General features: G+C 45.1%; 1 long non-coding RNA gene across 1 annotated transcript; it reads left to right on the top strand.

The window, feature by feature from the left end:
• The first annotated feature begins 18927 nt into the window (after positions 1-18927).
• On the top strand, positions 18928-20270 carry LOC135568492 (uncharacterized). The gene is made up of 3 exons (XR_010462646.1): positions 18928-19005; positions 19237-19542; positions 19971-20270. It is a non-coding gene; the product is annotated as an uncharacterized LOC135568492 (long non-coding RNA).
• The last annotated feature ends 6916 nt before the right edge of the window (positions 20271-27186 follow it).

Below are 27186 nucleotides of genomic sequence, written 5' to 3'. Positions count from 1 at the left end.
ACACACACAGGAGAGAAACCTTATAGCTGTGATCAATGTGGGAAGAGTTTTACTTCATCTAGCCATCAGATTGTACACCAGAGAACACACACAGGAGAGAAACCTTATAGCTGTTATCAATGTGGGAAGAGTTTTACTCAGTCAAGCAACCTAGTATCACACCAGAGAACACACACAGGAGAGAAACCTTATAGCTGTGATCAATGTGGGAAGAGTTTTTTTCATCTAGCCATCAGATTGTACACCAGAGAACACACACAGGAGAGAAACCTTATAGCTGTTATCAATGTGGGAAGAGTTTTACTCATCAAGCAACCTGGTATCACACCAGAGAACACACACAGGAGAGAAACCTTATAGCTGTGATCAATGTGGGAAGAGTTTTACTTCATCTAGTCATCTGATTATACACCAGAGAACACACACAGGAGAGAAACCTCATAGCTGTGATCAATGTGACAAGAGATACTCTGATAAAAGATCTCTGATCAAACATCAGAAAATACATTAATGAAGGAGTTGTTTCATGATATCAATGAATTAATGTCACAATGTAGAATGTTTAAACATTGTAGTAGGAGTATTTTAATGATGTCACAATGTAGAATGTTTAAACATTGTAGAAGGAGTATTTTAATGATGTCACAATGTAGAATGTTTAAACATTGTAGAAGGAGTATTTTAATGATGTCACAATGTAGAATGTTTAAACATTGTAGAAGGAGTATTTTAATGATGTCACAATGTAGAATGTTTAAACATTGTAGAGGGAGTATTTTAATGATGTCACAATGTAGAATGTTTAAACATTGTAGAGGAGTATTTTAATGATGTCACAATGTAGGATGTTTAAACATTGTAGTGGGAGTATTTTAATGATGTCACAATGTAGAATGTTTAAACATTGTAGTGAGTATTTTAATGATGTCACAATGTAGAATGTTTAAACATTGTAGTATATTTTAATGATGTCACAATGTAGAATGTTTAAACATTGTAGTGGGAGTATTTTAATGATGTCACAATGTAGAATGTTTAAACATTGTAGAATGAGTATTTTAATGATGTCACAATGTAGAATGTTTAAACATTGTAGTAGGAGTATTTTAATGATGTCACAATGTAGAATGTTTAAACATTGTAGAATGAGTATTTTAATGATGTCACAATGTAGAATGTTTAAACATTGTAGAGGAGTATTTTAATGATGTCACAATGTAGAATGTTTAAACATTGTAGAAGGAGTATTTTAATGATGTCACAATGTAGAATGTTTAAACATTGTAGTAGGAGTATTTTAATGATGTCACAATGTAGAATGTTTAAACATTGTAGAATGAGTATTTTAATGATGTCACAATGTAGAATGTTTAAACATTGTAGTAGGAGTATTTTAATGATGTCACAATGTAGAATGTTTAAACATTGTAGTAGGAGTATTTTAATGATGTCACAATGTAGAATGTTTAAACATTGTAGAAGGAGTATTTTAATGATGTCACAATGTAGAATGTTTAAACATTGTAGAAGGAGTATTTTAATGATGTCACAATGTAGAATGTTTAAACATTGTAGTAGGAGTATTTTAATGATGTCACAATGTAGAATGTTTAAACATTGTAGAAGGAGTATTTTAATGATGTCACAATGTAGAATGTTTAAACATTGTAGTAGGAGTATTTTAATGATGTCACAGTGTAGAATGTTTAAACATTGTAGAAGGAGTATTTTAATGATGTCACAATGTAGAACACTAAACGTTTGCCCCCTGTTCAATTGATTTCTGCATAATATGGATATTAGCCTCAGGGGGGAAATCCAGGCTCTGAATTGAAAGAGTGATATTTATATGATATAACAGAAAGTGACTAACACAAAAAGAGCTGTGTTACACTTACAGCATTGGTGACCCACTGGAATCAAAATGTAGCTAGATGTTTTCTACAAGTTGTCCTCTAACCAGTGATGTACACATTATTCCCAGATTCCATGTGATTTTTGAGCTGTTAGTTTTAACAGGACAACCTCATCTCCAGACTCTCACACAAATGATTTCAACATGATATCGATGAGTGATGAAAAATAAGTGTTGCGTTCCTTTGTTTAACGACCTCTAAATGTAAATGCATCTCTCCAAAATGTAGCTGACTGTCTTCTGCAGGTTGTCCTCTAACCAGGGAGGTAAAATATATCTCCCATTTCCATGTGTTTTTTAGTTGTGTTAGTTTCAACAGCACCAACAACCTGATTTCCCCCTAATTGATATCAGTGATTTATTGCTACTTGTCAAAACAACAGTGTTTCTGGTGCTCCTGCATTTTAAAAGGTGCTTGTTTAAGTAATATGATTATTGTTGCAGATGTTTGTGCAGATGGTACATTTTATGTTTAGGTTTTCAATATCACAAATGGTTTCTGCATATTGGTTATTGATTTGGACACATTAAAGCTGTGTTTTGACATTGGGCTGAACCACCAAGCTAAATGTCATTGAAAAGACGTTGAAAAGAAGACTATACCCAACGTCCAATATACGTTTGGTTTTAGTTGAAGGTTTTAAATATTTATTTTCAGGTTGTTGTTAATAACGACTTGAAAACAACTTAATTTCAAGGTTTGTGCAGTTTAGACATATTGACTGTTGTGGAAAATATTGAATCAACTATTTCACCAAAACCAGAACCTGTGAATTCAACTAGACTTTATTACAAACAGTAACAAAGCTGAACAATTCCATGGAAGAACTGACTCTTCATTCTTAGTACTTGGCTTTTATACAGTCTGACCCTGATATAACAGTCTAACCACTAGGCTGCTGCCCCAATACTACACTATATACATGTAATATAGCCTATACAGTCTGACCCTGATATAACATTCTAACCACTACCCTGCTGCCCCAATAATACACTAAATACATGTAATATATCTATACAGTCTGCTGCCCCTTACAAAACATCATCACTCCACCTTACATAACATCTACCCCCTGCTGCCCCAATATTGTGAGAGGTGATATTCTCTGGATCCTGACAGCATCATCACACTTGTGATATTCTCCTGGACCAGACAGCATCACATGGTATTCTCCTGGACCAGACAGCATCACAGGTGATATTCTCCTGGACCAGACAGCATCACAGGTGATATTCTCCTGGACCAGACAGCATCACAGGTGATATTCTCCTGGACCAGACAGCATCACAGGTTATATTCTCCTGGACCAGACAGCATCACAGGTGATATTCTCCTGGACCAGACAGCATCACAGGTGATATTCTCCTGGACCAGACAGCATCACAGGTTATATTCTCCTGGACCAGACAGCATCACAGGTGATATTCTCCTGGACCAGACAGCATCACAGGTGATATTCTCCTGGACCAGACAGCATCACAGGTTATATTCTCCTGGACCAGACAGCATCACAGGCGATATTCTCCTGGACCAGACAGCATCACAGGTGATATTCTCCTGGACCAGACAGCATCACAGGTGATATTCTCCTGGACCAGACAGCATCACAGGCGGTATTCTCCTGGACCAGACAGCATCACAGGTGATATTCTCCTGGACCAGACAGCATCACAGGTGATATTCTAGAGAGACTGAGTTGGTAGAAGGAGACTGGAAGAGGGAGAGAGAGATGAGAGAGAGATAGGACTTACTGTCACGCCCTGACCATAGAGAACCCCAGGGTTCTCGATGGTGCAATAAGTCAGGGCGTGGTCAGGGGGTGTTCTAGTCTTGAATTTCTATGTTGGTGTGAGTATGGTTCGCAATTGGAGGTAGCTGATGATCGTTGCCTATAATTGGGGATGATCCTTAGTGGGGTCCTTTTCCCACCTGTGTTTGTGGGGTTTTGTTTTGGTTTAGCGCTCTGTGCGCTACGAACTTCACGTTTGTTTATTCTTTGTTGTTTTTTTGTTTTTAATAAATATATGAAACTCTACTCACGCTGCACCTTGGTCCGCTCATTTTGTATTCAACGAAGGTAACAGAATATCCCACCACTACAGGACCAAGCAGCGTGTCATGGGGGTAAAGGAGAGCTGGACAGGGAGGAGATAATTTGTGGATGTGAGTATAGGAGGACAGGGAGGAGATAATGGGTGGATGTGAGTATAGGAGGACAGGGAGGAGATAATGGGTGGATGTGAGTATAGGAGGACAGGGAGGAAATAATGGGTGGATGTGAGTATAGGAGGACAGGGAGGAGATAATGGGTGGATGTGAGTATAGGAGGACAGGGAGGAGATAATGGATGGATGTGAGTATAGGAGGACAGGGAGGAGATAATGGGTGGATGTGAGTATAGGAGGACAGGGAGGAAATAATGGGTGGATGTGAGTATAGGAGGACAGGGAGGAGATAATGGGTGGATGTGAGTATAGGAGAAGGGGCTGTCGGTAGAGTGAGTATAGGAGAAGGGGTTGTCGGTAGAGTGAGTATAGGAGAAGGGGCTGTCGGTAGAGTGAGTATAGGAGAAGGGGCTGTCGGTAGAGTGAGTATAGGAGAAGGGGCTGTCGGTAGAGTGAGTATAGGAGAAGGGGTTGTCGGTAGAGTGAGTATAGGAGAAGGGGTTGTCGGTAGAGGGAATATAGGAGAAGGGGCTGTCGGTAGAGTCGAGGAGAAAAGCCAGAGACCGTCGGAGAGGCCATGGAGCTGTTGGAGGAGGGATATCGGAGAGAGATGTTGGTTAGGTGTATTTTGCAACGCACTCGCCCTGAAGAGCATGTCATCAGTCCGGTGCCACCTGTGAGCCTCCAGCGACGGTCAACATTCAAGAGCCTCCAGCGACGGTCAACATTCCAGAGCCTCCAGTGACGGTCAACATTCCAGTGCCTCCAGGTCGCATTCCAGGCCTCAACATTCAACAGAGCCTCCAGAGATAGTCAACGGTCCAGAGCCTTCAGAGATGGTCAACGGTCCAGAGCCTTCAGCGATGGTCAACGGTCCAGAGCCTCCAGCGATGGTCCACGGCCCGGAGCTTCCTGCGCTGGTGCCACGGCTGGAGTCTTCCTCTGCGCCGGTGCCCAGTCCAGACACGGCTTTCAGACCAGCTTCATGGCCGGATCTGCGGTCTGAGCGGGTGCTTCGTCCCTCAACAGGGCCGCCACCGAAGCTAGTTGCCCACCCAAACACTCCCCATCCAGGTTCAGGTTTTGCTGTCGGAGTTTGTAACTTTGGCGGAGGGGGGGGGGATGTCACGCCCTGACCATAGAGTTCTGACCATCAGCTGACCATCAGCTGCCCCCAGGGTTCTGACCATCAGCTGCCCCCAGGGTTCTCTATGGTGCAAAAGGTCAGAGCTTGACTTGGGGGATGTTCTAGTCTTGAATTTCTATGTTGGTGTGAGTATGGTTCCCAATTGGAGGCAGCTGATGATCGTTGCCTCTAATTGGGGATGATCCTTAGTGGGGTCCTTTTCCCACCTGTGTTTGTGGGATATTGTTCCGTTTTGGTTTAGTGCTCTATGCGCTACGAACTTCACATTCATTTATTCTTTGTTGTTTTTTTAAAGTTAACTTCAATAAATTTGTGGAACTCTACTCATGCTGCGCCTTGGTCCGCTCATTATGTATACAACAAACGTGACACTCACTCACTGACAGACTGGGTTGGTAGAAGGAGACAGGGGAGGAGGGAGAGAGAGGGGAGAGAGAGATGAGAGAGAGATAGGACTTATTGACAGACTGTGTTGGTAGAAGGAGACAGGGGAGGAGGGAGAGAGAGATGAGAGAGAGAGATAGGACTTATTGACAGACTGGGTTGGTAGAAGGAGATAGGGGAGGAGGGAGAGAGCGATGAGAGAGATAGGACCTATTGACAGACTGGGTTGGTAGAAGGAGACAGGGGAGGAGGGAGAGAGAGAATGACATATAAACCAGCTGAATATATTTGTATCACTGACTTCTCACCAGTGATGTCATCATAACCAGTAACCTGTTCCTCGCTTGGGCCTTAGTGGAACATTAAGCCAATATTCTATAAGAGGTGAACTCAAGCAGTAGAAAGTTAGAGGTGATATTATAGGACACACTATGTGTAACTTGTAACTTGCTCTGCCAGCAGTTTCCTGTGGAGTTTTTCAAAAGTTTCCTGTGGGTTGGTGTGTTGAACTGATCTTATCTGCTTAAAGGTTTGTCACGTCATAGAAGTAAGGAAGTAATGAGATAGAAGTCATATAGTCTAGCAGTATTTCTCACTCTTCAGTCCTCTCTTCATGACAGTAGACTTGTTTCGTCAGTGGAGCCCCAGTTAGAGACAGATATGATACCTGCAGTGGTACTGATGACCCTGTTGTGGTTCACAGGTAAGATGCTGTTATACTGATATACACGTGTGACAGTTACTGAGATATGATGTAATATTGTAAGATATATTATAATTTGCATGGTTAGTAAAATAACATACAACTGGAAGCAGACAGTAAAAATGTGTCTCAAAGCAGGACAATGATGTGATCACCTGTAAATGTACTTTACTGTAGTCTAACTGTCCATCTGGGGACAGGCACTAATGTCAGTTAAGTTGTGATGGTGTCATGCATCTGACTGTTGTATATTTAGTGTGTCAATGATTGATTGTATCTGTCTCTATGTAATTGAATGAGAGTATATATTATGTATTATATATTATATTGGTTTTATGTTAGAGTAGGAGAAGGGAGGGGTGCAGATGCTAGAGGTCTATGAGCTGAGTCAAGATCAACAGGTCCAACACTATGAGAGAGAGAGAGAGAACATGCGCGAGAGAGAGAAAGAGAGATGAGCAGCGTGAGAGAGAGGAGAGGGGAGGAATGGGGTGAGCAGAGGAGAGAGAAGTGGAGGGGACAGAGGAGGAGAGGGGAGAGAGGAGTGGAGGGGACAAAGGAGGGTAGGGGAGAGAGGGGGTATGGGTGAGAAAAGGGGAGTGGAGAGAGAAGGGGAGGGTGGAGATGTGGAGGGGAGAGAGATTTGTGGAGGAGAGAGAATGAGAGAGAAAGGGAGGGGAGAGAGAAGGGGAGGGGATATTTGTGGAGGAGAGAGAAAGTGTCAAGGAAGGGCAACACTAAGACCTTCTCAGCCAGCTGGATCCACTAGGGCCTTCTCAACCACCTGGCTCCACTAGGGCCCTCTCAACCAGCTGGCTCCACTAAGGCCCTCTCAACCAGCTGGCTCCACTAAGGCCCTCTCAACCAGCTGGCTCCACTAGGGCTCTCTCAACCACCAGGCTCCACTAAGGCCCTCTCAACCAGCTGGCTCCACTAAGGCCCTCTCAGTCATCCGGCTCCACTAAGGCCCTCTCAGTCAGCCGGCTCCACTAAGGACCTCCCAGTCAGCTGGCTCCACTAAGGCCCTCTCAGTCAGCTGGCTCCACTAAGGCCCTCTCAGTCAGCCGGCTCCACTAAGGCCCTCTCAACCATCTGGCTCCACTAAGGCCCTCTCAACCAGCCAGCTCCACTAAGGCGCTCTCAGTCAGCCGGCTCCACTAAGGCCCTCTCAACCAGCCTGCTCCACTAAGGCCCTCTCAGTCAGCCGGCTCCACTAAGACCCTCTCAGTCAGCCTACACAATATACACTACATTACATCCTCCATATAATTCATCTCATATGACCTAGTAGAACTGTAGAGCTCTTTAACATCCACACAGTATATCTGGGTCTCCCTGTCCTGTCCCTATGTGTCCACTGCCCTGCAGAGCCCCAACCCAACACATCCCACTCAGCTTTAGGGTCTTAGTGAAACATTCATTATTGGTTTCAGGTGTGTTAGGTCAAGGCCAGAGTGACAACCCACAGGACAGCAGACCCCCAGGGCAGGACTGAACAACCCAGCAGCTATTGAAAACAGGAAGTGGGCATCTTTTCAATACAGACTCCTTTTGTTGTACTGTTTTCAATATAAAACATCCAGACCTTATTCAAGTTGTCCAGCTTACCATTGTAAGAGGTGAACTGAAGCAGTAGAAATTTAGAGGTGATATTATAGCAGACACTATATGTGTAACTTTGCTGCTCTGCCAGCAGTTTCCTGTGGAGTTTTTCTAACGTCAGTGTTTCCTGTTGTTATGTGGGTTTAACTGATATTATCTGCTTAAAAGTTTGTCACGTCATAGATGTGACCTGAGTCAAACTCAACAGGCCTGATGCTATATGTCAGGAAGAGAGAGAGAATGAGAGAGAGGGAAGGGCAGAGGAGAGAGTAGTGGAGAAAGAGAGGAGGGGAGGGGACAGAGGAGAGATTAGTGGAGAGAAAGAAAGAGGAGGGGAGGGGACAGAGGAGAGAGTAGTGGAGAGAGAGAGGAGGGGAGGGGACAGAGGAGAGAGTAGTGGAGAGAGAGAGGAGGGGAGGGGACAGAGGAGAGAGTAGTGGAGAGAGAGAGGAGGGGAGGGGACAGAGGAGAGGTTAGTGGAGAGAGAGAGAGGAGGAGAGGGACAGAGGAGAGAGTAGTGGAGAGAAAGAGGAGGGGAGGGGACAGAGGAGAGAGTAGTGGAGAGAGAGAGGAGGGGACAGAGGAGAGAGTAGTGGAGTGAGAGAGGAGGGAGGAGGACAGATGAGAGAGTAGTGGAGAGAGAGAGGAGGAGGGGACAGATGAGAGAGTAGTGGAGAGAGAGAGAGGAGGGGAGGGCAGAGGAGAGAGTAGTGGAGAGAGAGGGGAGGGGACAGAGGAGAGAGCAGTGGAGAAAGAGAGAGGAGGGGACAGAGGAGAGAGTAGTGGAGAGAGAGAGGAGGGGACAGAGGAGAGAGTAGTGGAGAGAGAGAGAAGGGGAGGGGACAGAGGAGAGAGTAGTGGAGAAAGAGAGAAGGGGAGGGGACAGAGGAGAGAGTAGTGGAGAGAGAGGAGGGGAGGAGACAGAGGAGAGAGTAGTGGAGAGAGAGAGAAGGGGAGGGGACAGAGGAGAGCGTAATGGAGAGAGAGAGAAGGGGAGGGGACAGAGGAGAGTGTAGTGAAGAGAGAGAGAAGGGGAGGGGACAGAGGAGAGAGTAGTGGAGAAAGAGAGAAGGGGAGGGGACAGAGGAGAGAGTAGTGGAGAGAGAGATGAGGGGAGGAGACAGAGGAGAGAGTAGTGGAGAGAGAGAGGCGGGGAGGGGACAGAGGAGAGAGTAGTGGAGAGAGAGAGGAGGGAGGGGACAGAGGAGAGGTTAGTGGAGAGAGAGAGGAGGAGAGGGGACAGAGGAGAGAGTAGTGGAGAGAGAGGAGGGGAGGGGACAGAGGAGAGAGCAGTGGAGAGAGAGAGGAGGGGATGGGACAGAGGAGAGAGTAGTGGAGTGAGAGAGGAGGGGAGGGGACAGAGGAGAGAGTAGTGGAGAGAGAGAGGAGGGGGGGACAGATGAGAGAGTAGTGGAGAGAGAGAGGAGGGGAGGGGACAGAGGAGAGAGCAGTGGAGAAAGAGAGAGGAGGGGAGGGGACAGAGGAGAGAGTAGTGGAGAGAGAGAGGAGGGGAGGGGACAGAGGAGAGATTAGTGGAGAGAGAGGGGAGGGGAGGGCAGAGGAGAGATTAGTGGAGAGAGAGGGGAGGGAAGGGGACAGGCCAAGGGAAGTAGGCGTGATGAGTGTGCTGCAGTGACCCCCAAAAAATACAAACATTTAAATTGAATCTTTTATTTTCTGGAAAACCATTTCCCCCCTATTAGTCCAGTACTGTGTCAGCGGTTTGATATTGCCTTCTGTAGGGAGCCAAAAATCCTAATCCCTAGTTGTAGTCTACCTACCTCTGGTATAATGCATTTCTACCTCTCACTCCATCAGTGTTGCTTGTCCACCTTCCTGAATTAACAGATGACCAGATCAATGTTGTTGGCATAACGTCATTAAATATTGCTAAATGATTTAGTTATAGTGTGGATGTAGGGCTGTTTTTAGAGTATAATGAGCACCCAGATGCTGCTTATTCAACACAATAATATCAGACAGACAAGCTGGCCCGGGGGAGAAAAAAATGTGTGCTGCCTCCGTGTTGGCTACTATGTTGAGTTGACTTGTTGATACAAAGTGTTTCAGTTTCTCCGGGCCGCCTTGTTCGTTTAAACAATGTTTCAATATTATCAGAGCCACCTTGTTGATGCAATGCTTCAGTATTCACAGAATGCTTCCTTTCCAACATGAAGGGCACTTTTCAGCATTTGCCATATGATCAATGAGGATGACCATGTTGCAAATGTACTGTCCCTTACTGGACGTCCACGAGTTCCGCTGTTCCGGAAAATTCCACCAGATGGAGACTGGCTGCTTATTGCAAATGTACAAAACATCACCAATTTGACATGGCCATTTCTCCTAAATGATAAGGACTTTGAAGATTAAACTCGGTGAGCACGGGTTTGGCCAATTGGGCTTTGAGCCCAGAAACAAGATGGCGCCGAGGCCTCATCGCTTTTTGAGTTATGGCCCATTGTCTGGGATTAAAGGTAAAAAACAGAGCTAATTTGACCGCTTCATGTCAGAGTACATGACCCTATGGTGTCAGGAAAAAAAGAACAAGCCATTTATCTATCGTAATTTACGAGACATCGCACAATGTACAATTGATTATGGTTAAAGAAATGTGTTTTTTTTTCTTCAAAAAAGTGACAGATCCTTTTGCGTTTTGTTCAGACTAATCCGTTAAGGCGGGTTTCGGAGCTCTACGTGATTTCTGTGATTTTCTGTGATTTTCTGAAATCATACACAGTCAATGGGAAGTGACACAGTGTGGGGCGAACAGACAGACAGAGCCTGCAATGGTTTCCTGCATTCGAACCATCAAAGAACCATCAGACCTAGAGCTCTGAAACTTTAAATACATGTTCTAGATCTTAAGTCGATCGTGCACGGTGAGTTATGTGGCTCTAGAAGGTTCTCGGGCCCGAGAAACAGCCTTGCATATTTGCAATGACTTCAATTCATTTTGACCATCGCAAAAATGACAACATTTACAAATGCCCCAGAGTCACCGGATTAGGTGCATTGAAACTGGCCTTCTCTGAAATATGTGATAGTTGGCTTCTAAACGAGTTGGAAAAAGTGTGGGTGGTGTCAGTTTGTACGAGTTTGGTGTCAGAATGATATCTAATTGACTGATGGATGGTGACTTGCTGCCTGACTTTTGTCCATTTGCAATATGTTTAAACAGTGATAAACCATTACCAAAATGACACTCTGAAACAACACCAACGAGCAGAGAGGAAGGAGAGGAACCAGAATCACTCCCCGGCCATTCTGAGTTCATCGGGCCAGTCAATTTCACATTCCTGCAGTTTTTTTGAGTATGTCAAATTCGTGATGGTAAATGCCCATTGAAACATATTGCAAATGGACAGCCGTGCGCCTAGTGATTGGAAAGGGTTTCCAGGATAACATTTTTATAATGGTTTTAAATGCCTTTAGGAGGTTGCAAGGTGTCCACTAGGGAGCACCCCCCACCCGTGCCCATCCAATAGGGGGCGCCCCTAGTAATTTTGGACATTTTAAAAAAAATCATTAAAGAACGACAGAGCCCCACTTCCCTCATGTCACCATCGAGCAATGGAGAGGAACCACTAGTACTGCCCGGACATCTCGAGTTTATCGGGCCAGTCAATTTTGCATTTCTGCAGTATTTTTGAGCACAGGGGACATAAACAAAATAATTAGCATTTCGGCGTTACACAAACCGCACAATAAAATAGAAAACATTCATTACCTTTCACCATCTTCTTTGTTGGCACTCCTAGATGTCCCATAAACACTATTTGGGTCTTTATTTCGATTAAATCGGTCCATATAAAGCCTAGATATCGTTATATGTAGACTGTGTGATAAACGAAAAAAACATAGTTTCAAAACGTAACGTCATTTTTTTAAATTCAAAAAGTCGACGATAAACTTTCACAAAACACTTCGAAATACATTTGTAATGCAACTTTAGGTATTAGTAAACGTTAATACGTCATCTACAAGACCCTGCTAGGTAAAGTCCCCCCTTATCTCAGCTCGCTGGTCACCATAGCATCTCCCACCTGTAGCACACGCTCCAGCAGGTATATCTCTCTAGTCACCCCCAAAACCAATTCTTTCTTTGGCCGCCTCTCCTTCCAGTTCTCTGCTGCCAATGACTGGAACGAACTACAAAAATCTCTTAAATTGGAAACACTTATCTCCCTCACTAGCTTTAAGCACCAACTGTCAGAGCATCTTACAGATTACTGCACCTGTACATAGCCCACCTATAATTTAGCCCAAACAACTACCTCTTTCCCAACTGTATTTAATTTATTTATTTATTTTGCTCCTTTGCACCCCATTATTTTTATTTCTACTTTGCACATTCTTCCATTGCAATACTACCATTCCAGTGTTTTACTTGCTATATTGTATTTACTTTGCCACCATGGCCTTTTTTGCCTTTTTTTTTTTTTTTTACTGTATTATTGACTGTATGTTTGTTTTACTCCATGTGTAACTCTGTGTCGTTGTATGTGTCGAACTGCTTTGCTTTATCTTGGCCAGGTCGCAATTGTAAATGAGAACTTGTTCTCAACTTGCTTACCTGGTTAAATAAAGGTGAAATAAATAAATAAAATAAAAATAAGCGATAAAATTCATCAGGAGGCGATGTAAAGATCATTAGCTGTCCGTCTGGAAAAATGTCCGGCTAGAAACTCAACGAAAATATCCGGTCCTAGACCTGAGGAGATACGGTGCCCTGCATGTGTTTGACCAAGAAAAAACTCGAAGGGAAATGACAAGACTCTAGACACCGTGTGGAAGCTGTAGGTACTGCAACCTCAGTCAATTAATTGTGGTTCACCTTTATCAATGGGTTCAAGTAGCGCATGGATATATTTTCCCATTTTCAGTGATCAGTTTTTCCTGTGCTTTTCGATGTAAATGCCGTTCTGGTAAAGCCACAGCAGTGATTTAACCAGTTTTATAAACGTCTGAGTGTTTTCTATCCACACAGACTAAGCAAATGCATATACTATATTCCTGGCATGAGTAGCAGGGCGCTGAAATGTTGCGCGATTTTTAACAGAATGTTCAAAAAAGTAGAGGGTCGACTTAAGAGGTTAACATAGGACTATATATCATTTGGGCAATATAAATGCCATTTGGACATGGTTCACTGACTTTTGGGTTTGGAAACCAACTTCCTATGATCGTACTTGGCAAATGGACAAAACATCCTGATTTGGCACACTCAATACTTTCATATTGCATTTGTACATTTCTTATGGCATTTGGCAATGGTTCACTGACTTTTGACTTTGACTTTTGACTTCCTATGAAATCATATAGCAAATGGACAAAACATATGCCTTATGGACAATTAAAAAATTATGACAATAAAATATGACAAAAGTATGTTCAAGTACTTATACATGTGTAAATGCCCCAACAAATCTAAAGAATTTCGAAAAACGGTCCAGAGAGCACATTTTGGTGATAAGGGGGTGATACGTTTTTGAAAGAAAATTCACATTTTCAAAATTGTACTCTTGGGTCTTGACTTGTGTTACATTTGCTATAAGAAAATGTACAGTGGAGCCATCTATTGGATTTTTGCTGTGTTACACTTGGCATTTACAAAATGGCATTTGCAATATGTTTTGAATGAAACAGTGTCCAATTGAGTGGTATTGTACATCGTGTATATGTTTCGTATGGTGCCAATAAGGTCCCATTAATTTTTGTCAATTTCAGGGGGGTGTTCCCTTACTATGGGCCAGACTGCCAACAGGCAGTCCCTCATCAGGGTAACATGTTCTATCCTCGACAGGAAAGGGCATGGTTGGGCCTCCCAGGTCTCCTTGGGTAAGTCGAGGATCCTTCAAGATGGCCTGCCGTAGAGCAATTTGAATGGGGAGAACCCAGTGGACGCCTGGGGTACTTCTCGCAGGGCAAACATTAAGTGGGGCAGAAGCATGTCTCAGTTTTTCCCCATCTCTGGACACTACTCTTCAACATGCTTTTAATCGTTTTGTTCAGGTATTCGCACAAACCGTCTGCCTACGGGTGGAATATGCTAGTGCGTATCTGTTGAACCTGGTATAACCGACACAAATCCTTCATCAACCAGGACATGAATGGGGTCCCCTGGTTGGCGAGGAACTTCTTGGGAAGGCCCACCCGGGAGAACAGCATGAACAATTTCTTGGCGATTCCCATTGACGACATGTTGCAAAGGGGTATGGCCTCTGGGAACTTGGTGGCGTAATCTATGGCGACCAGGATGTATCCGTGTCCTTTGGCGGAATACAGGAGGGGTCCCACGAGGTCCATAGCTATGCGTTCGAAGGGAGTCTCTATAATGGGGAGAGGAATCAAAGGATTACGCTGGTGTGGCTGTGGGGCCGTACGCTGACATAGATCACACTTCCTACAATACCTGGCCACATCTCGGGTGACACGGGGCCAATAGAACCTCTGCATGATTCTGTCGATCCTTCTGTCCTGTGCCAGGTGTCCTCATAGGATGTGGGAATGGGCTAGCTGTATGGTCTAGGCACCATAAGTACAGTGCCTTGCGAAAGTATTCGGCCCCCTTGAACTTTGCAACCTTTTGCCACATTTCAGGCTTCAAACATAAAGATATAAAACTGTATTTTTTTTTTAAGAATCAACAACAAGTGGGACACAATCATGAAGTGGAACGACATCTATTGGATATTTCAAACTTTTTTAACAAATCAAAAACTGAAAAATTGGGCGTGCAAAATTATTCAGCCCCCTTAAGTTAATACTTTGTAGCGTCACCTTTTGCTGCGATTACAGCTGTAAGTCGCTTGGGGTATGTCTCTATCAGTTTTGCACATCGAGAGACTGAAATTTTTTCCCATTCCTCCTTGTAAAACAGCTCGAGCTCAGTGAGGTTGGATGGAGAGCATTTGTGAACAGCAGTTTTCAGTTCTTTCCACAGATTCTCGATTGGATTCAGGTCTGGACTTTGACTTGGCCATTCTAACACCTGGATATGTTTATTTTTGAACCATTCCATTGTAGATTTTGCTTTATGTTTTGGATCATTGTCTTGCTGGAAGACAAATCTCCGTCCCAGTCTCAGGTCTTTAGCAGACTCCATCAGGTTTTCTTCCAGAATGGTCCTGTATTTGGCTCCATCCATCTTCCCATCAATTTTAACCATCTTCCCTGTCCCCGCTGAAGAAAAGCAGGCCCAAACCATGATGCTGCCACCACCATGTTTGACAGTGGGGATGGTGTGTTCAGGGTGATGAGCTGTGTTGCTTTTACGCCAAACATAACGTTTTGCATTGTTGCCAAAAAGTTCAATTTTGGTTTCATCTGACCAGAGCACCTTCTTCCACACGCTTGCGTCCCAACTAGAGCTCTGGAAATGCAAATGCGCTACGCTAAATGCTAATAGTATTAGTTAAAACTCAAACGTTCATTAAAATACACATGCAGGGTATTGAATTAAAGCTACACTCGTTGTGAATCCAGGCAACAAGTCAGATTTTTAAAATGCTTTTCGGCGAAAGCATGAGAAGCTATTATCTGATAGCATGTAACACCACAAAAGACCCACAGGGGACGTAAACAAAATCATTAGCATATTCGGCGCTACACAAACCGCACAATAAAATAGAAAACATTCATTACCTTTGACCATCTTCTTTGTTGGCACTCCTAGATGTCCCATAATCACTATTGGGTCTTTTTTTCGATTAAATCGGTCCATATATAGCCTAGATATCGTTATATGTAGACTGTGTGATCAACGAAAAAAAACAGCGTTTCATAACGTAACGTCATTTTTTAAAATTCAAAAAGTCGACGATAAACTTTCACAAAACACTTCGAAATACTTTTGTAATGCAACTTTAGCTATTAGTAAACGTTAATAAGCGATCAAATTAATCACAAGACGAAGTATATTCTATAGCTGTCCGTCTGGAAAAATGTCCGGCTAGAAACTCAACCAAAATATCCGGTCCTAGACCTGAAGAACTGCGCTGCCTTGAATCTGTTTGACCAAGAAACAAATCGTAGGCAAATGACAAGACTCTAGACACCGTGTGGAAGCTGTAGGTACTGCAACCTCAGCCTCATTAATTGTGGTTCACCTTTATCAATGGGTTCAAGTCGCGCAGCAATATATTTTTCCATTTTCAGTGATCAGTTTTTCCTGCGCTTTCCGATGAAACGCACGTTATGTTATAGCCACAGCCGTGATTTAACCAGTTTTATAAACGTCTGAGTGTTTTCTATCCACACATACTAAATATATGCATATACTATATTCCTGGCATGAGTAGCAGGGCGCTGAAATGTTGCGCGATTTTTAACAGAATGTTCAAAAAAGTAGGGGGTAGGAGTAACAGCTTAACGGACCTCTGAGACTATCCCAGTGCAGGTGCATTTATACGGAGACATGATTACACACAGGTGGATTGTATTTACAACATTGGATCATTCAGAGATCCTCACTGAACTACTGGAGAGAGTTTGCTGCACTGAAAGTAAAGGGGCTGAATAATTTTGCACGCCCAATTTTTCAGTTTTTGATTTGTTAAAAAAGTTTGAAATATCCAATAAATGTCGTTCCACTTCATGATTGTGTCCCACTTGTTGTTGATTCTTCACAAAAAAATACAGTTTTATATCTTTAAGTTTGAAGCCTGAAATGTGGCAAAAGGTCGCAAAGTTCAAGGGGGCCGAATACTTTCACAAGGCACTGTATACACACTACTACACACTGCCCCTGCAGGTCCCGGAAAATCTTGTCTACAAAGGCCTGGAAGACATCAACCTGTACGGCATGACAAGGTACTCATAGTGCCCTGAGGTGGTACTAAATGACGTCTTCCACTCGTCCCCCTCCCGGATACGCACCAGGTTGTAAGCGCTCCTGAGATCCAATTTTGTGAAGAAGCCCTGTGCATTGACTCTATCGCACTGGATATGAGAGGCAGCAGGTAGCAGCAGGCAATATCAGTGTGAACACATCTGGTTGGACTAGATCCATGTTGCGGTGAGACACGTCTGATTGGACTAGATCCATGTTGAGGTGAGACACATCTGATTGGACTAGATCCATGTTGAGGTGAGACATGTCTGATAGGACTAGATCCATGTTGAGGTGAGACACGTCTGATTGGACTAGATCCATGTTGCGGTGAGACACGTCTGATTGGACTAGATCCATGTTGAGGTGAGACACGTCTGATTGGACTAGATCCATGTTGAGGTGAGACACGTCTGATTGGACTAGATTCATGTTGAGGTGAGATACGTCTGATTGGACTAGATCCATGTTGAGGTGAGATACGTTTGATTGGACTAGATCCATGTTGAGGTGAGACCATTCCATTTCTTTATTGGTTTGTATGAGAAGGCAGTTTGGGAGAAGGTGGTGGACCGTTTGAGGATTCTACAGTTCCCTGGTGGAGGTTCTTGGAACACTGATATTTAAGTCTGAGGTTGATGAAAACAAATTTGGTGCTGCAATGTTGTGTGTTATCTTGAATACCAGGCAGATGTTGGAGTACAGAATGAAATGGAGAGGAGAAGGGGAGAGGAGGAGAGAAAAGGGGTCAGAAGAGGAGAAGAGGGGGTGACGAGGAAAGGGGAGAAGGGAAGAGGAGAGGGGGAAGAGGAGAGGGGGAAGAGGAGAAGAGAGTGGGAGCAGGGAGGAGAAATGGAGAGGGGAGAAGAGCAGAGGGGTGAGGAGAGGGGAGGGGTAGAATTGGGGAGAAGGGGAAAAGAGAGGAGGAGAGAAGAGGGGGAAGAGAGGAGAAGAGAGGGAGAGAAGATGGAGAGAGAGGGGGAGAAGAGTAGAGGGGGAGTTGAGGAGAACAGAGGGAGAAAAGGGTGAAAAGGAGGAGGGGAGAAGGGGAGAGGGGGAAAAGATGAAGAGAGAGGGGAGAAGGGGGAGAAGAGGAGACGAGAGGGGAGAAGAGAAGTGAGAGGGGAGGTGAAGAAGAGGAGAGTTGGAGAAGAGAGGGGGAGAAGGGGGAGAAGATGAAGAGAGAGGGGAGAAAGGGGAGAAGAGGAGAGGGAGAGGGGAGGTGAAGAAGATGAGAGTTGGAGAAGAGAGGGGGAGAAGAGGAGAGGGGAGAAGATGAAGAGAGGGGGAGAAGCGAAGAAGAGGAGAGGGAGAGGGGAGGTGAAGAAGAGGAGAGTTGGAGAAGAGAGGGGGAGAAGAGGAGAAGAGAGGGGAAGAGAGGGGGAGAAGAGGAGAGTGGGGAGAAGAGGTGGTGGGGAGAAGAGTAGAGGTGGGAGAAGAGGGTAGGAGAGGAGAAGAGAGGGGGAGAAGGGGGAGAAGAGGAGAAGAGAGGGAGAGAAGGGGGAGAAGAGGAGAAGAGAGGGGGAGAAGAGGAGAAGAGAGGAGTTGAAGAGGAGAGGAGAGGGGGAGAAGAGGAGGGAGAAGAGAAGAGAAGAAAAGGGAGAAGAGTAGAGGAGAGGGGAGAGTAGTAGATGTGAGAGGAGAGGTGCGAGGAGAGTGGAGGAGAGGAGAAGAGAGGGGGAGAAGGGGAGAAGAGGGGGAGAAGGGGGAGAAGAGGAGAAGAGAGGGGTTGAAAAGGAGGAGAGAGGGGCTGAAGAGGAGAGGAGAGGGGGAAAAAGGAGAAGAGAGGGGAGAAAAGTAGAGGAGAGGGGAGAAGAGTAGAGGTGGGAGGAGAGGGTAGGAGAGGGGCAAGGAGAGGAGAGGGGAGGAGAGGAGAGGAGAAGAGAGGGGGAGAAGAGAGGGGGAGTTCATTAACTCAATTCTACTGCCAATGTTTGTCTATGGAGATTGCATGGCTGAGTGGTTGATTTTATACATCTGTCAGGAAGGGGTGTGGCTGAAATAGAGTCCACTAATTTGAAGGGGTGTCCACATACTTTTGTATATATAGTGTATGTACACATGGGTGTTGTTGCACCATACCAACGATAAGCCTGTCTTCCCCATCACATCATGAAAGGTCATGTTGATGTTCATTTAACATCTGTCTCTCTCTTCCTCTGACTCCTCCCTTTCTCCTTTGTTTCTCTCTGTCTCTCTGTCTCTTTCTCTCTCTTTCTCCTCAGATCTCCAGGCTCAAAGCATCAGTCCACCAGGTAGGTAGAGTATAAATCTACAGTGATTATAGCAGTTCAATATTAGTCAACTTTATTATCCCACAAGGAGAAATTCATTTGTCCATACAAACCATTCTAAACCCCAATAACAAGTAGTGTTTTATGGAACTACTAATACTTGTCAACCACAAAGCATCACTGCTGTTAGAATAACAGAATCACTGTCATCATCTGTCCTCACCACTGTGTTTTCCTCTCTGCTGTTTACAGCTGAACTCTCAGTCAGACTGGTGGATGGGACCACTTCCTGTTCTGGGACAGTGGAAGTCTTCCACAGAGGAGAGTGGTTGGGTCTATGTCCTAGGTGGTTGTGGGACATGACAGAGACCAAGGTTGTGTGTAGAGAGCTGAACTGTGGGAATCCTGTAGCTGAATCTAGAGGACCTCTGGTTGAATATAGAAGAGGAGGAGTCACACTATATGGTTGTAGTGGAGAAGAGTCTACTATTAGAGAGTGTGGCATAGGAGGACCTGGTTTCTGTTATGGTGAATATTATCATCATGTGATCTGTTCAGGTAAGAGACTGGTCATATTGAGAGATTTAGTTATACATTATATAATATTATCATGTATCATGTTTTACGTGTTTTTATTTCATTTAAATAGAGGGAGAGATGTCAGATGTATTTAAACATTATATTTGTGTTTGTCATATTGGTTTATGGGAGATGTTCATGGGCAGATCATTGTAGATCAGATGGTACTGAAGTGAAGCTGCCTGATGGATGTCCAGCTGTTTATTTTCTATAAAGTGAAGTGAACTTATTCCTGTCTCCTGCCTGCATTATTCCCAACCTGATCCTGAGTGACTAAGAACCCATTTCTACCTCTTACAGTATCAAACATAGCAAACTACAATCTTTTATCCAACATATTTGTGTTTAGTCCTTGACAGTGTCATCAACAAAACTGATTGAATGTTCAACCAACTCTTTTTCTCCAGAGTCTGTGCGGCTTGTGGATGGAGCTGGTCTCTGCTCTGGGAGAGTGGAGGTGAAGTCCAATCAGTCCTGGGCCTCAGTGTGTGAAGCTGACTTTGACCGGCAGGATGCAGAGGTAGTCTGTGTGGAGTTTGGCTGTGGGGCTCCTGCAGCTCTACAGGGGGGGCTCTATGGAGAAGGTGAGGGTCAGACCTGGGATAAAGAGTTCCAGTGTAAAGGCAAAGAGTCCCTTCTCCTGGACTGTGACACCTCAGACAGAAAACACAACACCTGCCTACCTGGTAATGCTGTTGGACTCACCTGCTCAGGTAAGAAACAGTTTGTCACTCAATCAACATTGTTTCTCACCTGGAGTGAAGAATATGAGATCTGAGAGACAATATAGGTGTGTTTTAGTGAGAAAATAGTAAGATTACTGTCTCTCTCTTTACTTTTCTCAGAGCCTGATGATGTGAGGCTGGTGGGAGGAGGCAGTCGCTGTGCTGGTGGAGTGGAGCGGTACGACCAGGGAGAGTGGAGGACTGTGGGATCTGATGACAGGGACCAGAGGGATGTAGCTGCAGTAGTGTGTAGACAGCTGGGTTGTGGCTCCACTGTTTCAGTACTTCCTGGAAACACCACTAGAGGGTTTGGAGTTTCCTGTTCTGGGTCTGAGTCTTCACTGAGGGAGTGTTCCAGAAGTTATGATCTCCTTCCTGGACTCACAGTGATCTGCTCAGGTAATAACAAGATACACTATATGGTCAAATGTATGTGGACATCAGTGGATTAGTTTATTTCAGCCTCACCTGTTTCTGACAGGTGTATACAATTGAGCACACAGTCATGCAATCTCCATAGACAAACATTGGCAGTAGAATGGCCTTACTGAAGATCTCAGGGACTTTCAACGTGACACGTCTAGGAGCAACAACGGCTCAGCCATGAAGTGGTAGACCACACAAGCTCACAGAACGGGCTGCAGAAACAAGTAAAACGTAAAAATTATCCTCGGTTGTAAAACTCACTGCTGAGTTCCACATGCTTTAGTCAATGTATTTTTCTCCTTCCTGGACTCACAGTGATCTGCTCAGGAAAAATCAAGATATTTTATATATTTTTTTTATGATTGACTTATTTCACCTTTATTTAAGTTCTCATTTACAACTGCGTCCTGGCCAAGATCAAGCAAAGCAGTGCTACACAAACAACAACACAGAGTTACACATGGAATAAACAAACATACAGTCAATAACACAATAGAAAAAAAATCTACATTTAGTGTGTGCAAATGATGTAAGATTAGGACGGTAAGGCAATACATAGACGGTAGTGGTGAAGTAATTACACTTTAATTAAACACTGGAGTGATAGATGTGTAGAAGACGGATGTGTCGAGTAGAGATACTGGGGTGGAGCAAATAAATAAATAAATAACAGTATGGGGATGAGGAAGTTGGATGGGATATTTACAGATGGGCTAAATTATAGATGTTTCCTGTTGGGCTATGTACAGGTGCAGGGATCTGTGAGCTGCTCGGACAGCTGGTTCTTAAAGCTAGTGAGGGAGATATGAGTCTCCAGCTTCAGGGATGTTTGCACTTCGTTCCAGTCATTGGCAGCAGAGAACTGGAAGGAAAGGCGGCCAAACGAGGAAGTGGCTTTGGGGGTGACAAGTGAAATATACCTGCTGGAGCTTGTGCTACGGGTGGGTGCTGCTATGGTGACCAGTGAGCTGAGATAAGGCGGGGCTTTACCTAGCAATGACTTAAAGATGACCTGGAGCCAGTGGGTCTGGTGAGGAATATGTAGCGAGGGCCAGCCAATGAGAGCATACAGGTTGCAGTGGTGGGTAGTATATGGGGCTTTGGTGACAAAATGGATGGCACTGTGATAGACTGCATCCAATTTGTTGAGTAGATAGTTGGAGGCTATTTTGTAAATGACATCGCCGAAGTTGAGGATCGGCAGGATAGTCAGTTTTACAAGAGTATGTTTGGCAGCATGAGTGAAGGATGCTTTGTTGCGAAATAGGAAGCCGATTCTAGATTTAATTTTGGATTGGAGATGCTTAATCTGAGTCTGGAAGGAGAGTTTACAGTCTAACCAGACACCTAGGTATTTGTAGTTGTCCACATATTCTAAGTTAGAACCATCTAGAGTAGTGATGCTGGACGAGCGGGCAGGTGCGGGCAGCGATCGGTTGAAGAGCATGCATTTAGTTTTACTTGTATTTAAGAGATGTTGGAGGCAACGGAAGGAGAGTTGTATGGTATTGAAGCTTGTCTGGAGGTTAGTTAACACAGTGTCCAAAGAAGGGCTAGAAGTATACAGAATGATGTTGTCTGCGTAGAGGTGGATCAGAGAATCACCAGCAGCAAGAGCGACATCATTGATGTATACAGAGAAGAGAGTCGGCTCGAGAATTGAACCCTGTGGTACCCCCATAGAGACTGCCAGAGGTCCGGACAACAGGCCCTCCAATTTGACACACTGAACTCTGTCTGAGAAGTAGTTGGTGAAGCAGGCGAGGCAGTCATTTGAGAAACCAAGGCTGTTGAGTCTGCCGATAAGAATGTGGTGATTGACAGAGTCGAAAGTCTTGGTCAGGTCGATGAAGACGGCTGCACAGTATTGTCTTTTGTCGATGGCAGTTATGATGTCATTTAGGACCTTGAGCTGGGATGCACCTTTGACCTGACTGCACAGCGGAGAAGGTCTATGACCACGCCGGAAACCAGACTGCATAGTGGAGAAGGTCTTTGACCACGCCGGAAACCAGACTGCACAGCGGAGAAGGTCTTTGACCACGCCGGAAACCAGACTGCACAGCAGAGAAGGTCTTTGACCATGCCGGAAACCAGACTGCACAGCGGAGAAGGTCTTTGACCACGCCGGAAACCAGACTGCACAGCGGAGAAGGTCTTTGACCAAGCCGGAAACCAGACTGCACAGCGGAGAAGGTCTTTGACCACGCCGGAAACCAGACTGCACAGCGGAGAAGGTCTATGACCACGCCGGAAACCAGACTGCATAGTGGAGAAGGTCTATGACCACGCCGGAAACCAGACTGCACAGCAGAGAAGGTCTTTGACCACGCCGGAAACCAGACTGCACAGCGGAGAAGGTCTTTGACCACGCCGGAAACCAGACTGCACAGCGGAGAAGGTATTTTACCACGCCGGAAACCAGACTGCACAGCGGAGAAGGTATTTTACCACGCCGGAAGGTGGGATTCAAAATGGTCGTGATCTGTTTGTTAACTTGGTTTTTGAAGAACTTAGAAAGGCAGAGTAGAATAAATATAGGTCTGTAACAGTTTGGGTCTAGAGTGTCTCCCCATTTTTTTTTTTTTGTACCTTTATTTAACCAGGCAAGTCAGTTAAGAACAAATTCTTATTTTCAATGACGGCCTAGGAACAGTGGGTTAATTGCCTGTTCAGGGGTAGAACGACAGATTTTGTACCTTGTCAGCTTGGGGATTTGAACTTGCAACCTTTCGCTTACTAGTCCAATGCTCTAACCACTAGGCTACCCACTAGGCTGCCCCTGAGGGGGCGGCAGGGGGGGATGAAGAGGGGGATGACCGTGGCAGCTTCCAATCTTTGGGGATCTCAGATGATAAGAAAGAGATGCTAGTAATAGGGGTTGCAACAATTGCAACGGATAATTTTAGTGTCCAGATTGTCTAGCCCAGCTGATTTGTAGGGGTCCAGATGTTCTAGCCCAGCTGATTTGTAGGGGTCCAGATGTTCTAGCCCAGCTGATTTGTAGGGGTCCAGATGTTCTAGCCCAGCTGATTTGTAGGGGTCCAGATGTTCTAGCCCAGCTGATTTGTAGGGGTCCAGATTGTCTAGCCCAGCTGATTTGTAGGGGTCCAGATGTTCTAGCCCAGCTGATTTGTAGGGGTCCAGATGTTCTAGCCCAGCTGATTTGTAGGGGTCCAGATTTTCTAGCCCAGCTGATTTGTAGGGGTCCAGATTTTCTAGCCCAGCTGATTTGTAGGGGTCCAGATGTTCTAGCCCAGCTGATTTGTAGGGGTCCAGATGTTCTAGCCCAGCTGATTTGTAGGGGTCCAGATGTTCTAGCCCAGCTGATTTGTAGGGGTCCAGATTTTCTAGCCCAGCTGATTTGTAGGGGTCCAGATTTTCTAGCCCAGCTGATTTGTAGGGGTCCAGATGTTCTAGCCCAGCTGATTTGTAGGGGTCCAGATTTTCTCGCCCAGCTGATTTGTAGGGGTCCAGATTTTGCAACTCTTTCAGAACATCAGCTATCTGTATTTGGGTGAAGGAGAAATGGGGGAGGGTTGGGCAAGTTGCTGCAGGGGGTGCAGGGCTGTTGACCGTTGTAAGGGTAGCCAGGTGGAAAGCATGGCCGGCCGTAGAAAAATCTTATTGAAATGTTCAATTATCGATCATTTATCTGTGTGACAGTGTTTCCTAGCCTCAGTGCAGTGGACAACTGGGAGGAGGTGCTCTTTTTCTCCATGGACTTTACAGTGTCCCAGGATGTTTTTGAGTTTGTGCTACAGGATGCAAATTTCTTTTTGAAAAAGCTAGCCTTTGCTTTCCTAACTGCCTAACTTCCCTGAAAAGTTGCATATCGCGGGGGCTATTCGATGCTAATGCAGAACGCCACAGGATGTTTTTGTGCTGGTCAAGGGCAGTCGGGTCTGGAGTGAATCAAGGGCTATATCAGTTCCTGGTTCTACATTTTTTGAACGGGGCTTATTTAAGATGGTGAGGAAAGCACTTTTAAAGAATATCCAGGCATCCTCTAATGACAGAATGAGGTTAATGTCATTCCAGGACACCCCGGCCAGGTTGATTAGAAAGGCCTGCTCGCTGAAGTGTTTTAGTGAGTGTTTGACAGTGATAAGGGGTGGTCGTTTGGTCGCAGACCCATTACGGATGCAGGCAATGAGGCAGTGATCGCTGAGATCCTGGTTGAAGACAGAAGAGGTGTATTTAGAGGGCAGGTTGGTCAGGATGACATCTATGAGGGTGCCTGTGTTTATGGATTTGGATTTGTGTGAGATTGAGTGCATCAAGCTTGGATTGTAGAATGGCCGGGGTGTTAAGCATGTCTCAGTTTAGGTCACCTAACAGTACGAGCTCTGAAGATAGATGGGGGGGCAATCATTTCACATATGGTGTGCAGGGCACAGCTGGGGGCAGAGGCTGGTCTGTAACAAGCGTCAACGGTGAGAGACTTGTTTCTGGAAAGGTGGATTTTTAAAAGTAGAAGCTCAAATTGTTTGGGCACAGACCTGGAGAGTAAGACAGAACTCTGCAGGCTCTAGTTTTCCGACAAGTTCTATCTTTTCGGAAAATGTTATAGTTAGGGATGGAAATTTCAGGGTTTTTGGTGGTCTTCCTAAGCCAGGATTCAGACACGCCTAGAACATCCGGGTTGACGGAGTGTGGTAAAGCATTGAATAAAACAAACGTAGGGATGTTAACATGCATGAAACCAAGGCTTTTACAAAGGCTTTTTCGTGATGGATCGGTTCCGTGTAGGCAGTAAAAGGGTCCAGGCCAATTGGCAAAATAGGTATTGTAGCCCAAGAAATTGGCTGATGGACCTCTTCAGCTAACAGTCCCATAATTACATTCAACTGATTTCCTTCATTCATACAACTTCCTCTCCACATGTCATGATGACTGTTTAGCCTGTCAGTCTGCTTTGCAAAATAGATCACTCAGTCAAGTAGAAATCAAATACAATTTAAATATCCCAGAATGCTTTTGTATTTGAGTGTTATCTCAGTGAACGTCTCTACTCACTACCACTGTCACATGTCATGTTATTTTCACATCTAAATGAGGAAAGTAGTTGAGGAGCTACGTTTTCTTTTTCTCTCTTCTTGTTCCTGCTTAAGCCTGATATAAACATATGTTGTCTCAGTGACTGTAGGCCCACTACACAGAGAGAGAGAGAGAAAGAGATGGGGGAGAGAGAGAGATGGGAGAGAGAGGGATGGGAGAGAGAGACAGAGAGAGAGAGAGAGAGAGAGAGAGGAGGGAGGGAGGGACAGAGAAAGAGGGACAGAGAGAGAGGGACGGAGAGAGAGGGACGGAGAGAGAGAGACAGAGAGAGAGAGACAGAGAGACAGAGAGAGAGGGATGGAGAGAGAGAGAGAGAGAGAGAGAGAGGAGGAGAGAGGGATGAGAGAGAGACAGAGAGAGGGATGGACGACAGAGAGAGGGATGGAGAGAGAGACAGACGGGATGGAGAGAGGACGGACAGAGAGGGCTGGAGAGAGAGACAGAGAGAGAGAGGGACGGACGGACGGACGGACGGACGGACGGACGGACGGAGCCCGAGACGGACGGACGACGGACAGACGGACGGACGGACGGACGGACGGACGGACGGACAGACAGACAGACAGACAGACAGACAGACAGACAGACAGACAGACAGACAGACAGACAGACAGACAGACAGACAGACAGACAGACAGACAGACAGACAGACAGACAGACAGACAGACAGACAGACAGACAGACAGACAGACAGACAGACAGACAGACAGACAGACAGACAGACAGACAGACAGACAGAGAGCATGTGTTTTTATCACTGAGGTCTCACCAGTGATGTCATAATAACCAGTAACCTTTTCTCCTCTTGGCCCATCCTGACCCTGACATACAGCATCAGACCTTGTAGATCAGATGGTACTGAAGTGAAGCTGCCTGATGGATGTCCAGCTGTTTATTTTCTATAAAGTGAAGTGAACTTATTCCTGTCTCCTGCCTGCATTATTCCCAACCTGATCCTGAGTGACTAAGAACCCATGTCTACCTCTTACAGTATCAAACATAGCAAACTACAATCTTTTATCCAACATATTTGTGTTTAGTCCTTGACAGTGTCATCAACCAAACTGATTGAATGTTTAACCAACTCTTTTTCTCCAGAGTCTGTGCGGCTTGTGGATGGAGCTGGTCTCTGCTCTGGGAGAGTGGAGGTGAAGTCCAATCAGTCCTGGGCCTCAGTGTGTGAAGCTGACTTTGACCGGCAGGATGCAGAGGTAGTCTGTGGGGAGCTTGGCTGTGGGGCTCCTGCAGCTCTACAGGGGGGGCTCTATGGAGGAGGTGGGGGTCAGACCTGGGATAAAGAGTTCCAGTGTAAAGGCAAAGAGTCCCTTCTCCTGGACTGTGACACCTCAGACAGAAAACACAACACCTGCCTACCTGGTAATGCTGTTGGACTCACCTGCTCAGGTAAGAA

The sequence above is a fragment of the Oncorhynchus nerka genome, unplaced genomic scaffold, assembly GCF_034236695.1.
Source record: "Oncorhynchus nerka isolate Pitt River unplaced genomic scaffold, Oner_Uvic_2.0 unplaced_scaffold_1560, whole genome shotgun sequence".
NCBI classification, from domain to species: Eukaryota; Metazoa; Chordata; class Actinopteri; order Salmoniformes; family Salmonidae; genus Oncorhynchus; species Oncorhynchus nerka.
Note: the sequence above shows the minus strand (reverse complement) of the source record. Positions and strands in the feature narration are given on the sequence as shown.